This window comes from Bos taurus, chromosome 10 (genome assembly GCF_002263795.3).
Source record: "Bos taurus isolate L1 Dominette 01449 registration number 42190680 breed Hereford chromosome 10, ARS-UCD2.0, whole genome shotgun sequence".
NCBI lineage: Eukaryota > Metazoa > Chordata > Mammalia > Artiodactyla > Bovidae > Bos > Bos taurus.
This window is the reverse complement of record NC_037337.1, coordinates 67128398-67145991: the sequence shown is the minus strand read 5'-3', so window position 1 is coordinate 67145991 and position 17594 is coordinate 67128398. Positions and strand designations below refer to the sequence as shown.

At 41.9% G+C, this 17594-nt stretch overlaps 1 protein-coding gene across 6 annotated transcripts in view; it reads right to left on the bottom strand.

Annotated features, from left to right (window-relative positions):
* Window positions 1–17594, bottom strand: part of SAMD4A (sterile alpha motif domain containing 4A) — a 226932-nt gene that overhangs the window by 144004 nt on the left and 65334 nt on the right. The window lies entirely within an intron of this gene.

Sequence of the window (17594 nt, the reverse complement as noted above, 5' to 3'; positions counted from 1 at the left end):
AAAAAAGTTCCCCCTTCTAAAATAAACTAATCTTTTTCCAGCATACAATTCTCCTAAATTCTGACATTTATGCTTGCTTGAAAAAACAATTTAAATCAACACTTCCCACTCTGTTATTCCGCCCTGAGGCATAAAAATTTGATTAAATAGCCTAAAAATGCTCTCATGCACAAGGAACAGGCAAAAACTGCCTTGCACTGTGACAAAGTCAAGTGACAGCCCGACTTCTACCCCGTTGTGGTGCTGGCACAGAGCTAATCTTGAGTTCTGCCTGCCTGCTCTCTCCCCCTCCCCTCTCCACCCTTTGAGAACCACACCAAAGCTTCCCAGGGTGGGCTCTCCCAGTGATCACCACCACACTACGCCTATCTCTTCAAAAACATCTTCTCTGTTTCAACAACATCACAATCGGAATGGCATATTCCTCTCCTGGGTCCATCCCAAAACAGGATCCTGCCACTTCCCAATTCCTGAAACCTCTGTCCCACTAGTGAATACTCTTGTCCATCTTCTCTTCCTTTTCTAGCTCCTTCTTTCCCCTAAAAACCTAATAAACCACAACTCATCAAGTCATGGGACAACTCCAGGATCACATGTTCAACTGCCCACTTGACAGTCCCACTAAGATGTCTCATGGGCATTTCTAGCTTAGTATGTCCAAAACCGAATTCTTGATTTTGGTTGTAAACCCCCCAGTATTCCTTCCATAGTCCCCAACTCAATAAACGGTAACTCTCATGGCAAAAGCTTAGAATCACTCCCAACTCCTTTCTATCACTCACACCACATATTTCCTCCGACAATCAACAGAATCATCCTGCCTTGAAAATCTATCTCCGGAACCCACCACTTGTCTCCACGTCCACCATTGTTATTGCTGGTCCAAGTTATCAGCATCCCTCACCTAGAATACTAGAGTAACCTACCTAAGCTCCCTAGTTCCACCCTTATACTTTCACTTAAGTCTGTTCTTACATTCAGAGTGGTCATTCACAAAGTAAAATGAAACCTATTCGCCTTCTCAAACTTTCCAAAGGCTTCCCATCACACTTAGAATACAGTCCAAAGTTTTACATGGACCGGGCAGCTCCTGATAGCCCCACAGCCCGTAAAAACTACCACTCTAACTGCATTTCCTTCCACCCTTTGCCTTAGTCACCCCACTCCAGTCACTGACTTTCCCACTATTTTTTAAATGCTGTTTTAAATCCTACTATTTAAAATCCTACTATTTTTTAAATAACTCTGAATGTTTTCTGTGTACATGGATTAAATATTATCTCTATGTAAACATTAAATCTATTCATCTATCTACCAACCTGCTTCTCAGATACAGCCTTAGGATACACTGTCTATAAGGCATCTCAAGCTAGATGTCCCTCTGCCAACATAAATTAGACACTGCAGAAAGGAGCTGTTTTTCCATCACTAGGCTGGAAGCCTTGAAGTAGCTGCCAACCTCCACTGTACTTCAACCCACAGTCAGTCAGCTGCCAAATCCTGCCACGTTCCCCACCACAGAAGTCCCGGTCTGCCCTTCGCTCTCGTTCCCTCTATTCAGCCTTGTGTCTGTCTGCCCCACTCATCTCACGTATGAAATCCCACACCTCCTCCAGTTGCCCCTTAGCTTCCTCATATTGCTGTAACAAGTGTCCTTCCAGAGGGCTGAGAAGGGCTTCTTTCTACACTCAAGTTTGGGTCCATGCATGTCAGCTCCATTCCTCCTCCTAATACTTAATCCTTCCACTGCCTTCTTCCGTCCCTATGCTGCCCAGTATGACAGCCACTAGCCACATGTGGCTCTTTACATTTCAATTAATTAAAATTTAATAAAACTAAAAATATAATTCCTCAGCTGCGCTAGTCACATTTCAAGGGCTCAGTGGCCACATGTGACTGGTGGGCACTCTGTCGAACAGCAGAGCTACTCCATGAATTGAATACTAATTCAGTTTATATCTCTTTCAGTGCTTGCTCAGCTATTACGTCCTTACTATCTGCTCAATAAGGTTTAGTATTTTAGATCGAAAGCTTTTGGGAGTGGGGTCGACTTAATGATGCCAAGCATAAAGAACTCTTTAAAGAGTATGTTTTAATAAGGGTGGTAGCATAGCGGGAAACCACTTAGGCTTTGGAATTACCCTGCATCCGACTTCTGGTTCTGCCACTTACTTGCCAAGGACCTTGGGCAAGTTATTTAATCCCTCATCATTCTCAGTTTAAGCATCTGTAAAATAGAGAAAATAATAACTGTCTTCCTCATAGGGTGGTTGTGATAATCAAATGAGAATAGACCTGTACATCCCTTAGCAATGGTTGATACATGACACTCACTCACTAATGTCAGTTGCTGCTCCTGCTGCTGATATCAGTTATTTTAAATAGTTGTAAACAGAATAAATTTCAATCCTTGAGGAAGTTGGAAGTGAGATGAAAGAGAAATTTTGAATGCAACTGCTCTTCTTACAGAGTCAAATGAGTATCTTCAGATACAATGTGATGGATATTACTTAAATATCAAACTGTGGAAAATATGTATCAGTGTAACATAAATTTGAACATTTCCATTCTGCTTCTTGTATAAAAGCTGCATAGAGTTTCCAGTTCTTTGGAAAATTTATTTCAGGGACAGTGGAACCTCGCTTGGCAAGTTGAATAACTTTCCATTAGTTAAATGCAAGAAAGATGATTTCATTTTAAAAGTGAAATGTGGAAAGTGGTTAAATGGGCAGGATATAACTAATCATACTAGTCTTTTCAAAAATCTGAAAAACAAAACAATAATAGAGAGAGAAGAAAGACTTATAATGGAAAGCACATGTGGGTATTATTTTACATTGAGTGCTTAAAGGTTCATCATCCCAGTGAACAAATAAAGTGGGTATACACATTCCACACTTTCGGATCCCTAAGATCTCTGTCCCTTTATCCTCAGTAGCTGGAATTCAGAGGTGGGCCCTGAATCTGGGGTAGCTCAAGCAGAGAAGCCATTCATTAGGCCTCCTCTTGGACAGGAAGTATTGATATTATCTTCAAATGGCTCTCACCTGTATAATTGCATGATATGGATTCAGCCTCCCTCACTAAGACTTGACTCTCTGATGTGAAAATTAGTGGAGCTGTTAATGATGTAAGCAGAACCCACGAAGGGGGAACCTCTGTGGCTCTAAGGCACAGAAGGTCATTTAGAGGAGCTAACCCTGGAATCACGCATTCTATCTACATATAGAACAGAGTCAATATCATACAGCCCCAAATCACACGGTTCAATTTACTTGGACTTTACAGGAAGAGTTACTGATTTATGATGAGACACAGAGTAACAATACAAAGGATAGCATATTGCAGCTAATTTAGGAAAGCCCCCAATACATTTTTACTTCTGATTGTTGTGGAAAACAAAAGCAGCACAGAATTATATAACAAAATCCTACCAGCTATATGAAAAACAAAAAAGAGAGATACAGGAAATCCTCTCCAGAGGTTTTTCAAAACATAATACCTAACAGTCAAAACTCATTTAGAGGGAAATGGAGAAGTATTCTGGATTCTCAAAACCTGAATCATCATGTGAAAGTTTTTTTAAGCAAGAAAGCCTTAAATGACTTTTGTTGTCATTTTTTAAAAGATCTAAAACAAAAGGAAAGCTTACTTTAATACTTTGATGCCTCCATAATGTTGACAGTTATATTTTCACAATTCAAATATATTCTCCAGCAGAGCACCTGATTCAGTTTTGGATGGAAGAAAATAAAATTCAGTATGCATAAAGTCTTGTGCTTTTTTTACAAACAGGTTTTGTTCAAAGGTGGTTTTTTTTTTTTTTTACCAAGTGTATATAGTCACATACTGTTTTTGTAATTAAGATAATTTAAAGAAACTAGCAGAGTCTTTTATAAATTCACACAAAAGATGTGTTGCATAGCTGTATATTCAGAGCTAATTTCCAACACTAGTTACATCTGGGTAGTGGGACTGGGGGCTGGGAGCAGAGAAATAAGACTATTACTTTTTCCCTTTGAATCCTTGAGGTCTATTCAAATTTATTATTGTAGATATTTTGTATAACTCTCTTTTAACTGTACTAGATAGAAATCAAATAAGTTAACTTAAAAATACTTCATATTATTGGACACTAACCTTTCATATCCTTTCATTGAATGTTACTTAATAACTCTAGGTACCATTTTCAGCTAACTTTGCCTACCATTTGAGCATGTGACCACCAGAAAACAAAGGTTCTCAACTGGTACAACTGAGTCAAGCTGTAAATGAAGAAGCTGAGATCCTGAGAGGTTAAAGGATTTGCCTGTTGCTTCAGACTTCCTGATATTGGAAACCAGGCTCATCCTCATTTCTTGGGTGTCTTGGTTTATGCTCCTTTTTTTATCATATCGTGTTGTCCATCATAGATTCTACAACACCACTCATGAGTTAATCCAAGGTCTGAATCATAATCACGAAGTTACTACAGTGTTACAAAAACATAACTCCTTTATAACTAAAGGTGAACACTGTAATTAAACCCTGAGCTTGAATGATGGTCTGTCCAGAGCACCTGTACAGAGGCTGAATCAGGGATTCAGCAGTTTTCCGCCTAAATTTGACTCCTCCACTTCCTAACTATGTCACTAACTGCATATAACCTCTTTTTTAAAAATGAATGGTTCTATTGTTAATTTATTTATTTATCAGCCATGCCATGGATCATGTAGGATCTTAGTTTCCAGAACGGGGATCAAACCTGTGCCTCCTACAGAGGAAGCACAGTGTCTTAACCACTGGACCCCCAAGGAAGTCCCTACATTATAACCTCTTATGCTTTGTTTTTCTCATCTGTAATATTGTAATTAAAAACAATATCTACCTACTCAATGGAACTGTAAGGATTAAATGAAATCATTTATGTCAAGTATCTAGCCAAATGCCTGGCACATAATTGGCACTCAATACATATTAAGCTAGCTATCATCAAGTCAAATTTAAATTCATAAACTCAGTATAATTTAGAACCTTCCACACTAATTCCTGGCTATTTTCAATCTATTACAACCATAGCATCCTCCCGGAAATTTAATAACAAGGGCTCACCTTTGAGAAAATCTGTTTTTACCACAAGTTAGTAACCTTAGACGGAGAAGGCGATGGCAACCCACTCCAGTACTCTTGCTTGGAAAATCCCATGGACAGAGGAGCCTGGTGGGCTGCAGTCTAAGGGGTCGCTAAGAGTCAAACACGACTGAGCGACTTCCCTTTCACTTTTCACTTTCATGCATTGGAGAAGGAAATGGCAACCCACTCCAGTGTTCTTGCCTGGAGAATCCCAGGGACGGGGGAGCGTGGTGGGCTGCCGTCTATGGGGTCGCACAGAGTCGGACACAACTGAAGCGACTTAGCAGCAGCAGCAGTAACCTTAGAAAAGGCACACCTCTCCATCTCATTCTCCCAGCAGTAGGACAAAGAAGCTTGAATTTAGGAAGTATTTTTGAAAACCCTATGGAATGGCAAAGTTTCCTAAATAGAAAACAGACTTCGTTTTTTATCCTCCCCTGCATCATGGCTGGTCATCATGGTTTGCTCTCCAATCTCCAGATCACCCAAGTGACTTCTGACTGTGTCACCAGCTCATTGCCAAAATGAGAGCTTGTCCTAATGGGTGCCTGGTGGGCCTGCCTGCCTTCCCAGCGTGTGTGAAGCCCCTTCCCTGGGCCCCCATCTCCATTAGAGACCCTCTCTTCTCCTTCCCCCTAGTGGAGAGGCCTCTCTTCTCTAAGCCAAAAGTGAAAAAGGAAAACAAACCTGTAACTAATTTCGTTTCAATTCTAGAGAAGGTAGTTTTCCACTATTCTCTTCAGTAAAGAAGAAAAGTGTAAAATCCCTGTGACCTCTGTAATACAAACACCCTTTGAAGGCACAACAGAGTAAGCGATAACTGACAATTTAAACATACCTGGAATACTTTGCCACGCATACTTCTCTGAGTGTCTTATAACACCACGAAACTTCAAACAGCATACCAACCCCTGCCTACCGGCTTAAATGGAAATCAAACTATCTAAGGCCATTGTCAAGGCATTTTGATGGTGTTTTAAAATGCTTTCTGGATATGATAACAACAACCTATTGAAAGCTCAGGCTGTAGATCTTCGGATCTAGGAGACCTCCTAGCTCCAGGCTGGTACTTCCATCAAAGGGCAGACCTTTGCAGAAGTCTGGTTTAGGAACAAAGCCAAAGGAGCAGCTTTGGATTTTGAAGCCGAACGGTCATGGGTGTGAGGCATGCACTGGCTGTGACCAACTACTAGATAGACAAGAAGGTTCACAGTCGATCCGTTTGCATGGAGTTAGACCAATAATGAGCTTACGCAGTGAGTTTCACAATTACGGCAAACAATTCTGAAGAGTATATTTCTTTTTTCCCCTTTCCTACAGTTCTTCTTTTTTCAAAATTAGATTTCTTGAAGAGCAGAAGTAAAGTCAACAGAGCAGGGAACGGAGTTCTTTAAAATTAAGATATAATGGAGGGACCTCCCTGGCGGTCCAGTGGTTAAGACTTTGCCTTCCAATGCAGGAGGTGCAGGTTCAGTCTCTGGTCAGGGAGCTAAGATTCCACGTGACTCACGGCCAAAAGATCGAACATAAACAACAGAAGCAGTATTGTAACAAATTTAATAAAAGGACTTTAAAAGTGGTTCACATCAAAAAAATTTTAAGATATAATGGACATATAACATTTTATTCATTTCAGTTATACTACATAATTATATGATACACACACACACACTCAGGGAAATGAACAACAGTAAGTTTAGTTAACATTCATCATCACACATAGTTACAAACTTTTTTTCCGAGAACTTTTAAATCCACTCTTAGTGTGTTTCCGGTATTGTTTAAGTACAGCTTCCCTGGGCTTAGCGGTAAAGAGTCTGCCTGCAATAAAGCAGACCTGGGTTCGATCCCTGGGTTGGGAAGAACCCCTGGAGAAGGAAATGGCAACCCACTCCAATATTCCTGTCTAGAAAATTCCATGGATAGAGGAGCCTGGCAGACTACAGTCCCTGGAGTCGCAAAAGAGTTGGACATGACTTTGTGGCTAAACAACAACATTAACTATAGTAATCACGCTGTACACTACTCCCCCATTATGGCCTTTACTACAGGCCATAGTAAAGACTTGTTTATCTTATAACTGGAAGTTAGTAACTCTTGACCACCTTCATCCATTTCACCCACTCCTCCCACTTTACCCTTATCTCTGGTAACCACAAATCTGATCTTGTTTTCTGAGTTTGTTTTGTTTGTTTTTGGATTCCACATGTAAGTGAAATCATAAGTGAGATGATATTTGTCTCTCTCTCATTTATCCCACAGCATAATGCCCGTAAATCCATCCACGTTGTCAAAAATGGCAGGATTTCATTTGTTATGGCTGAATAACACTTCATTTTAATATGTATATATATCTTCTATAAGGAATAGAGTTCTTGGATCAAGGTTCTGACACCCCTGCCCTTGCCTGTTTTTTATGTGATTTTTACCCAGTTGCTGCTGACTCAATGCTTTATTCTTCCTGAACACATGCTTTCCTATTCAGATATTAGAGGAACTAAAGATACAGTTGAATCAGTACATTGCATTGAGATTTTGAGGAAAGGGGGTTGTTTTCCTTCACAGTCCAGGGCTTTCCAACTGCTTGCTGGATTCACTGCTGGGCTCTCCATCACTTAGAGGTTCTGGCAGGCCAGTGACACTGTGTGATACATCTCCTAGTATTTATTAGTGCTCACCAGCTTATGACACCACGCTCAGAAAGGCAAGAGTTGCAGGTTTGATTAAAGCAGATTTGCCTCCTCCTTGATTCAGAATGCTTTTCTCTTCATCTGAATTTCTGCCCTTTCTCCTCTTTCTCCTCCCCTCGCTCCTTCCTCTCCCTACCCAGGCGCCAGGAAGCTGGATCATCCACTTGATAGGATCTTTCATCCCTGTTATTTTGTGACTAACAAAGCACCAGACACACAGCTAATATTGAATAAAAGTCTGCCAGTGAATGAATAAATGAATGAATGAACCTGGTTTCCATTGCTATCTAGGTAGCAGGGCAAAGACATTCCTGGATTTGGGGCCAGGTCATCATCAGATGAATTCAAAATGATTCTTCTACAGCCAAGGCTAGACCAATTTGAGGGCAGAAGTTATACCTGGTTTGCAGAACCAGCTCTTGTTTCTGTGTCACCTTTACCCACCTCCAGTTCTCAGATAATACCTAGTACTTCTCACAGTGTCCCCATGTATCATACTCCCCTAAATTGATGCTTCTGAACTGTGGTGTTGGAGAAGACTCTTGAGAGTCCCTTGGGCTGCAAGGAGATCCATCCTAAAGGAAATCAGTCCTGAATATTCATTGGAAGGACTGATGCTGAAGCTGAAACTTCAATACTCTGTCTACCTGATGCGAAGAACTGACTCACTGGAAAAGACCCTGATGCTGGGAAGATTGAAGGTGGGAGGAGAAGGGGACGACAGAGGATGAGATGCTTGGATGGCATCACGGACTCGATGGACATGAGTTGGAGAAAGTTCTGGGAGTTGGAGATGGACAGGGAAGCCTGTCATGCTGCAGTCCATGTCCATGGGGTCACAAAGAGTCGGACACGACTTAGCAACTGAACTGAAGACTACTCTTACAGCCTAGACAAAGCCTCATTTAGTCTTCTACCTGCTGTGAGATATCAGAAAATAAACCTGGTAAGTAGCCCAAGCCATAGTGCTGGGAAATGACTAGATTTATGCATTCTAGAAATTAATATCTTATTTTATAAATTAATATGCATTTAGAACTAATATCTACCATCCAAGAACTCAAAATTTATTGATGTCTTAATTAAAGCCTAGGTTAGAAAATTAAATGTTATTGCTCCTCCACACACACACAAAAAGGGCTCCTCATGGAAACTGCACTGGACTTGGAGTCAGAAGAGTTGGGTTTGCATCTTGGAGATGCCTTTTATTGGCTAGTTATGGTAAGCAACACATGTACTCTCTCTGATCCGAAATGTTATCATATGCAAAATGGAGAGGGGAATGTGCCATCACACTATGTTGTTCTACAGATTAACTTCAGTTTAATTTATAATATGGTTTGTCAAATCTGATGTAGTAAGTAAATAAGCGAGGTAAAACAGTACAGAAAAGAAAGAATAAGAAGACTGCTGCTGCTGCTGCTGCTGCTAAGTCGCTTCAGTCGTGTCCGAATCTGTGTGACCCCATAGACGGCAGCCCACCAGGCTCCCCTGTCCCTGGGATTCTCCAGGCAAGAACACTGGAGTGGGCTGCCATTTCCTTCTCCAATGCATGAAAGTGAAAAGTGAAACTGAAGTCGCTCAGTCGTGTCCGACTCTTTGCGACCCCATGGACTGTAGCCTACCAGGTTCCTCCACCCATGGGATTTTCCAGGCAAGAGTACTGGAGTGGGGTGCCATTGCCTTCTCCTATAAGAAGACTACTCCTTGAAAATCCAAAATAAAATAAGGGAAAACTGGTACCACATGAAATGAGTTTCAGAGGAGACCTGCTGTGATATGCAGGGCCACATACAATCATAATATCAAAATTACAAGTGGTCTCTGCCTATAGACCCAGAATTATTGGTGATGCTGGTGATGAACAAAGAGGTGACAATGATGATGCCCTTACTGAGTGAAGGCCAGGTATCTAAAACTATTCTGAGAACTTTCTATGTTTTACCTTGTTCAATCTAACAATAACCCTAGGAAGTAACTCTGTGTGTGTGTGTGTGTGTGTGTGTGCGCGCGCGTGCAGACATGCACATGCTCAACATGTTCAAATCTTTGCGACTCCATGGACTATATAGCCTGCCAAGTTCCTCGATCCATAAATTTTCCAGGCAAGAATACTGGAGTGGGTTGCCATTTCCTACTCCAGGGGATCCTCGCCACCCAGGGATCAAACAAACCCATGTCTTCTGCATCTCCTGCGCTGGCAGGAGGATTCTTTATCACTGTGCCACTTGGGAAGCCCCAAGACGTAACTACTATCCCCATTTTAATTCATCATACAGTGCAATTCCCTCTGAGCATGTACATTTCTTTTCAATAGACTGTTGAATGAAAGGAGAAAGGCATCAGGAAGTAAAAGCAGACTTTTATTCACCAGGACTGAAAGGTTGAAACACAGAGTGGTGAAGTTCAAGAGCAGGGGTGGAATGAAGTTACGGACACTGAAAACAACCTGGGAGAACCCTAGTGGGAAAGACCAAAATGAAATTCTTTATAATGGAAGACAAAACGTAGTCTGCCTGGAAGGTGAAGGCCAGTAGGAAGCAAAGAGAATGTAATTGTTGGGAAATCAACAGAGATTAGACCGTGGCATTTCCCCCACAGCCTGCCCAGTGCACCAGGCACACTAATCAGCAGTGTTATTCTCGGAGCCACGACCTGCCACTGTGACAATTGAGGGCACACTGATGAAGCTGCTGCCATCCCAAAGCCTTGTGCCACCTCTGAGTATTCAGCACCATTCCTGTGAGCAACGACAAGAGGAAACAGCTAGAGCTAGCTGTCACCACCAGACTGCTAATGAAACCAGAAAGTCTGCAGACAAAACCGCCAGCTTCTTCACAATCAAACGACCCCCCGGAAGAGTCTAAACTCAGAAAAGGAGCCCCTTCTGCTGGGAACAGTTTCCCTTGTGGTGAGTCCCCAAACAGACTTGTCTTAGAGCCCATCAACCAAAATGAGATCTATAAATCCTGACAATGCCTTTGCTGTTTTCTATTTTTTTCTCCTTCTAAATCAATAAATAATTGATTCTGTGTCAATTGGGACCTCTTACATCCCAAACAGAGATAAGAGATTTCAGGGATTAGCTCCAGATCTTTATGGTCATTAAACAAATTTACAAACCAGAGTAAAAGGTGGAAATCCATGACACAAAAACTGCCATATACTGTTATGAGAAAGAGAGACAGAAGGAGACACAGAGAGGCAGACAGAGATAGGAAGGAAAGGAGAAGAATAGGGAAGAGAAAATAAGTCTAAGGAAAGGGTACGTGGTCTTGCTTAGTTGGGGGAAGGAAACAGAAGCCATCCTCTGCCTTGACTTCTTGGGGTACCAGATCTGCACGTGGTGACCTGAAGGCACACGGAAAACAAAATGCAAAGTTTATGATTATTTTTTTAAATCAAACACAAGTACTTTGCTCTAATTAGCTAATTTATGCAGACTTTTTGGCCAAACAGATCCTATGAAAATAAACACAATCGCAAGGATTTGGCACTTTTAAAGGGGAAGTTTGTCAATAGCAGCATGTTAGATCTCTTCATGTTAGATCCTCATCAAGGAGTCAGATGTTTTAGAACTAGAAACCGGTAGCATGTAAGATGTACGTGTGTGTGTGTGTTCTAATCAATGCCGACTTGACATTCAAAACATCTAATCAACACAGGCAAGTAGCAGGCACGACTGGCATCCTGAGGAAATGGATGTGCTGTGATATGAGCTGGCCTCTTGGCAATCCCAAAGCAAAGGAGAAACAACCTAAAAACCGCAGGATTGAACGTGGGGAAGCAGGCTCTGCAGAGAAGTGCGGACAGAGTCTGAGAGGGAGAGGAGCTATCTGAGCGGGAAGGAGGGAACCACTGATGCCCTCCTCCCCCAACAGGCCACCTTGGCAGCTGCTGCTTCACGTGACCCAGAGTGCAGTGGCCGTGACGACTGGCCCGCACGTGCAAGGCTGGTTCCCCACTCTGTCCCCTCACTCTCGACCCTGATGCCTCCACTGGAAGAGAAGGTAGAGCGAGAGGAGAGCAAGACGCTTTAGACAAGCACGTGACACACCTAAGAAACAAAGATGCTGAGATATTTCACCAAGGCTCAACCACAGTGTTTCTTGTCTTGCAGCTTCAAGACTGCAGGGTAGAGGAGATCACCGCGACAACAGTAATAATAGCTGCCATATATTCCACGCCCCCACACACCAGGCAATGTGCTAAGAGCTTCTCGTGAAATATTTAATCCAATTCTCACAATGCCTCTGTGATGCAGGTTATTTCCCCCATAACAGAGATGAAGAAACAGAGGCTTAGACAGATTGAAGTCATTGCTGGGGTCAATAAGTACCAGCTGGCACAGTCCACACAGCTGCTAAGCCATGCCCCTTCCTCTAGTGTGTGAGCCTCGCTCAGACGTTTAGAGAGAAATGGGATTCTGTGCCCTAAGGTTAATAAACCTCAACTTGGTCAGATTTTAACAAATAGTAAATGCCAAAAGGTAAAAGCAACCCTTCTAATACAGAGAGGGATGTTTTTTCAATAATAGCATTTATAATAGAATTGGCTACATGTCTATCTGCCATAACATCAGTAGACACTGGATCCAGAAAATAAAACTAACTCTTCAATTTCTAGCTTGGCTAGGAATTATGATAAATAGTTTTCATGATAACAGAAATTAATTTCAGGATTCTATTAGAACTCAAAGTATCCTCTACCCTGAAACAATAAGTGACTAGCCTAATCTCCTCGTTGCTGTTCAGTTACTCAGTCATGTCCAACTCTTTGCAACCCCATGGACTGCAGCATGCCAGGCTTCTTGGTCCATCGCTATTTCCCAGAGTTTGCTCAAACTCACGTCCATTAAGTCAATGATGTCATCCAATCATCTCATCCTCTGTTGTCCCCTTCTCCTCTTACCCTCAAATTTTCCCAGCATCTGGGTCTTTTCCAGTGAGTTGGCTCTTCACATCACGTGGCCAAAGTATTGGAGATTCAGCTTCAGCATCAGTCCTTCCAATGAATATTCAGGGTTGATTTCCTTTAGGATGGACTGGTTTGATCTCCTTGTGGTCCAAGTGACTCTCAAGAATCTTCTCCAACACCACAGTTCAAAAGTTTCAATTCTTCAGCTTAATCTCCCACGGAAACCTTTCTAACTGCTCAAAGAATAGTAAGGAAAACTGAGCTTTTCTGTTGTTGATGATTTTTATTGAAGTATAGTTGACTGACAATGTTGTGTTAGCTTCAGGTGTACAGCACAGCACAAAGTGTGTGTGTGTGCTTTTATATATATATACACTATATATATATATACACACACACACACACACACACACACATATATGTTCTTTTTCAGATGCTTTTCCCTTATATGTTATTACAAAATATTGAGGATAGTTCCCTATGCTATATAGTAGGTCCTTGTTGGTTGAAACTTTTGACTTATAGATGAATTTGCTTTTAAATCAGGAAATTTAACAGTCTTTTTGATAATTTACTATAACTTCTCTTTTTCTTTCACATTTATTCACATTTGTGTTAAGAGGGACTATCCATAAAAGCTTATAACTGAATGTGCAAGCATGCTCAGTCATGTCCGACTCTTTGCAATCCTACGGACTGTAGCCCACTTCTGTCCATGGGATTTCCCAGGCAAGAATACTAGAATGGGTTGCCATTTCCTAATCCAGGGGAATCTTTCCAACCCGGGGATTGAACCCACGTCTCCTGTATCTCCTGCATTGGCAGGCAGATTCTTTACCACTGAGCCACCTGGGAAGCCCCGAAAGTTTATAATACCCATCCCCAAATAGTCACCTTCAGAATGTCAATATTCTAAAATGCTATTGCATAGGTTCGAGGTAAAATATTAATATACACAGAAATTTGGGTAGGATTAATCGAGCCATCTTAGTAACACAAATGGGGCAAATGCCATGAACAACACTGTGGGAAACATCAGGTTAGAATGCTCCTCAGACCAGCTGCTCCATGCTGCGGCTCCCTGATACAGTCACCCATGAATCACGAGGATGACAGTTGCCCTAAACCTGTGGCATTCACCAAGTGGCCTGCTCCAGCAAAGACAAGACTCTGCTTCTGCTCCTGGAGAGTGAAGACTCCATATGTTGTGCCATAATCTCCTTGGAGCAAAAATAGCTTGGGGATTTATATCCCTTCCAGGAAGGAAGGATGTATGAATGGTGACCATTTGGCAAAAAGCGACCAACACTGGGACTCTGCAATAACTGAGCTGTTTTGCTGCCCAAGACCTTCCTTAAACATAATCACAATGTGTCAGCAGAGGCTATTGAGTCTGGGCATTGTTTATTGGTATACGAGGAATTCTTAATAAAAATTTCAAGAATTCAAGAGATCCTCAGTGGCACATCAAACAAAAGGAAAAGAAATTTCATCTGCTGGAAATCCTTAAAGGCCATTTAGAACCTACTTCAGACAACCAGTGTCAAAAAAAGGGTCAAGAAGTCATCCTATGTCCTTAACAAGGCTACATTCCACCTCTGCTCATTTCTCTTCTTCTTGAGGGCCAGGACTGCTGGAGGAAGAGACTTCCCTTATCTTCCGAGGATGCCACTGACAGCTTTGCATCCACTAAGCCTCCTTCCACTCTCCTCTGTGCAGACACACAGGACTGACGGTCAGATCTCTTCTCCGTGTGGGAGGAGGTAAAACACTCACTTGACTCATGAGAAGCTTTGGACATTCTCTCCTCCTTAATGATCCTTCTTCATTTGAATTCTAGGGCTCCATTCTCTCCTAGCTTTCGGCCAACCTCACTGTTGGCTCCAGTTCATCCTCCTTGGCTAGTTCCTACACTACTCTTTGACTCTTGATACTAAAATGACTCAGTTCTTAGTCCCTGTCTCTCCCCTATCTTCTCCCTCTCCCTTGGTAATCTCATACAATCTCATGCCCCGTAGATGATACTTAAGGCAAGCAACTTCCAAATTTAATCAAATTTAAACTTCCACAACTAATCACTCTCTTGAATTCTAGACTTGTACATTCAACTGCTTATTCAACATTGGACTTGGAGATATATTAAACGTCTCAAATTCAACATGTCCCAGACTAAAAGCATTTTACACATATTAAGTCATTTATTCAGAACCATCATGTGAGAATGCTGAAATTACTCTTATTTTATAAAGAACAATGAAGCACAGAGAAGTGAAATTATTGCCCCAAGTCATGCCTCTAGTGAGTAACAGAACCAAGAGGCCACCATCATCCTGAGGCTTCTCTGTCTTTCTCTCCTCTGCCCACAAACCAGCTCCTGAGTTCTTTGTGTCCAATCCATTAGCAAATCTTGCAGGCGCCACTGCTCCCATCTCTACCACGACCCCGGCACGCAGGCACCACGCTCTTTCTCACATGGGTCACTGCAGTAGCTCCTAATTAATCTCCTGCATCCCTCCATCTGCCCTCAACTGTCTATTTTCAACCTCACGCCCAGAGCGATCTCATCATAAGTTATTCCTTCTTCTGGCTTCCATTCATCTAGAGCATGCTCCTGAGTAGGGCCTATATGAACCCTGCCTTCCAGGCCAACTCACAGCATAGCACCCTCTTTTTCACTCACCAGCTTTAAGCCACAGTGGTCTGATTTCATGCCTTGGAACACACGAAGCTCACTTCTGCCTTATAGCTTAACCTCAGCTGTTGTGACCCTAGATCTTACAGGGCTGACTCTGTCTTAGCATCTAGGACTTAATCTCAACGTCACATCCACGGAATCACCTTCCGTGATCACTCAGTCTGAAGTAATCTGTCCCTCTCTCCCACACTTTCCCTTATACACTCTAACTAGGACTATGGATTGTGGTAAACCTCTTCAGACAGCCAGCTGGCTAAATCAATCAATACCTCAAGGCATATACAGAGCTATTTGACCTAGCAATTCTACTTCTAAGAATTCATTCTAAATATAAACTTGTACACATGTGAAGTGATATATATTGCAGGATTATATATTTCTGTCCTGCTTCTAATTAAAAAAAAAAACAAAACAGTGGTAACAACCTTAATGTCCATCCACAGGAGCTCCTTAAATAAACCACCCAATTACCAAAAAAAATGGGCAAAGACTTAAATAGACTTTTCTCCAAAGATATGCAAATGACTAATAAGCACAGGAAAATAAGCCCAATATCACTAATCATTAGGAAAATGCAAATCAAAACTACAATGAGATATCATCTCATATCCATTAAGACAGCTACTATTAAAAAAAACAAAACCCAAGTGTTGGCAAGGATGTGAAGATATTGGAATCCTTGTAGACTGCTGGTGGGGATGTAAAATGATGCAGCTGCTATGGAAAACAGTATGGCAAGTCTTCAAAAAATTAAAAATAGAATTACCATATGATCTAGCAATTCCAGTTCTGGGTATATACCCAAAAGAATTGAAAGCAGGATCTCAGATATTTGTATCCACATGTCCACCGCAGCATTATTCACAACAGCCAAAAGGCAGAAGCAACCCAAGAGTCTCCTGACAGATGAATGAATAAATGAAATGTAAACATATAAACGGAATATTAATCAGTCTTAAAAAGAAGGAAATTCTGACGATGCTACACACGGATGAAACCTGAGGATATGTCAAGTGAAATAAGCCAGACACAAAAAGACAAATACTGTATCATTCTACTTATTTGAGGTACCTAGAGTAGTCAAATTCATAAAGTCAGAAAGTAGAGTAGTAGTTACCCAGGGCTAGAGACTGGGGGGAAATGGGGCATTTTTGTTCAATAGAGACAGAGTCTCAGCTTTACAGTGAAACGAACGCTGCAGGGGGCTGGTGACGATGGCACCACAACAGTGTGAGTGTACTCAATGCCGGTGAACCGCACACTCAAAAATGGTTAACTTTATGCTATATGCATTTTACAATTTTTTAAAAAGCTAAAGACTTAAAGAGATCTCTAAGATACACATGTAGGCTTTAAAAAGAAAAAGTTTCAGTAAAATGCACATAATACAGTCCCGTTATATACAAATGAATGCACACATCCACAAGTAGAAAGGAGACACGTTGTCATTGCGTGTGTCCATGCTCAGTCACTAAGGCCTGTCCGACTCTGTGTGACTCCATGGGCTGTAGCTCACCAGGCTCCTCTGTCCATGGAATTCTCCAGGCAAGAATACTGGAGTGGGTTGCCATGCTGTCCTCCAGGGGATCTTTCTGACCCAGGGATCGAACCCAGCTCTCCTGCACTGCAGGCAGATTCTTTACCATCTGAGCCACCAAACTGTTGTCCTTAAGATGGGAAAGGGGAGATGAAGCATAATGGGAATATTACTGCATCACTCTGTGCCTCTGTATCGACTGAACCTGGTACAGTAAGAACATATTTGTATTAGCTTCCCGAGGTGGCAATAACGAACTGAGTGGCTTAAATTACATAAATTTACTCTTTTCCAGTTCTAGAGAGTAGAAGTTTGAAATCAGTGTGTCAGCAGGGCCACACTCCCTCTGAGACTCTGGGTAGAGGCCTCCTGTTTCTTCCCAGTTTCTGATGGTAGCAGTCAATCCTTCCTTGGTGTTCCCTGGCTTGCAGCCTCAATTACTTCAATCTCCACCTCTGTCGTCACATGGCGTTCACCCTGTGTCTCTCTTCACTTGGCATTTTCCCTCCTGATAAGGACACCAGTCATATTGGAATAGAGCCCACCTTAATGACCTCATCTTAACTTGATTACATTTGCAAAGACCTCATTTCCAAATAAGGTCACATTCATAGCCACTGGGAGTTAAGACTTCAACTCCCAG